A 1,496-nucleotide genomic window follows, 5' to 3' on the forward strand; every position below is an offset into this window, starting at 1 on the left:
TATCCTGTAAGTAAACAAAACATAAATAAAAAATGTAATTCGGCAATAATGTATTGTTCATTTAAGATAATGTCAGATATCAAACATAGAAAATAATAAATAAATATGATTTGAATAGGGTATCCATAAATTTCTACCCTATATATGAATTATAGAACAGAGGTATATAATATTTTACTGTTTATAAATACACTATATATACCTTAATATCACGGATTAAAATCAACACATTGCTCAGAATAAAATGAATTTCATAAGTACACAGTAAAGAGTAACCACATTAAATTTTCGTTAAGAAATAAATGAAAATAAAAAGGATGTGTATTTATGATAAAATTTTAGTTATATTCATGATTTACAAAAGACTATGATGTAAAATAATGTTTTCATAACTTACACATTTGTTTGGGTTTCATTTAAGGACTGAGCTCAGATTTGCGACACTTTTTATCTTAACTGAAATGTGTTTTTCTTAGTTAAGTATTTCATTAAATCACTTGCCTTATCCAAACTCCTTCTGGTAATCATTTTTAATGTCGTGGTATATATAATGATTTCAAGTTTACAATCCTTAATAATGCAATGACGTCACAGCGTAGTCACTCTTATATCATCCCACACGTGCATTCCTCATACTGGTGACGTCATAAAAACATACCGCATTTAGAAAAAAAAATCCTAATTCGTCCATTGAGGAAACACTCTCCGATATTTCATAATATAAATATATATATATTCCTGAGAATATAATAAGAATGGATCCAATTGTAGCGACCTTCCGAGAACTTAAACGAAAATGGATGGTTTAAAAACAGCTGATAAGTGTCTTTATCATATCGGCCGGCAATGACGTATACTATAATACGCCGCTGACCAACATCAAAGTCAACAATCCGTCATCGTATGGAATGGTACTTTTACTAATATAAGTATACTTAGATACGGTAAACACCACAACAAGGATTAATTGCATTATCTGGTGTAGTTGTGTCGGAGTCTGACATATTTCTGTGTCAGTATACCTGTACGAATGTGAGAGAAAGTAGATACTCCCCCACCAGAACCGTAAGATAACACATACATCTTTACCTACCCTTTGCGGAATTTCCTCGCTGACCCTTCGGGCGGATGTCTATCGAGATTGTTCATGATGCTGACCAGGTGGGGATGTTCAGTATATCTCGGGTTAGTTTGGTAGGTCAGTTTAGGGTGTAGGCCTCTTTCACAGGTAAGACAAACGGGTATAATAGGTAAACGAAAGTATCCGATGGGTCTTTATCGGTGTTTGCAGATGAAAACACCCTGATAAGGCCGGGTGCGCATTCCTACTGTGGAGCGATCCGCCCGTGTCTACTGGCGGTGGGAAATGGCATGTAGGAGCTTATCTTCGGGGACGGTCAGTTCGTCTGTAATGGATGCCAGAAAATCAGTTTATAATTTGAAGATATTAAAGATAAACATACCGAGGTGTTGTTGACACAGAGAGAGTGAAATGT

The sequence above is a fragment of the Pecten maximus genome, chromosome 19, assembly GCF_902652985.1.
Source record: "Pecten maximus chromosome 19, xPecMax1.1, whole genome shotgun sequence".
In the NCBI taxonomy this organism is placed as follows: Eukaryota; Metazoa; Mollusca; class Bivalvia; order Pectinida; family Pectinidae; genus Pecten; species Pecten maximus.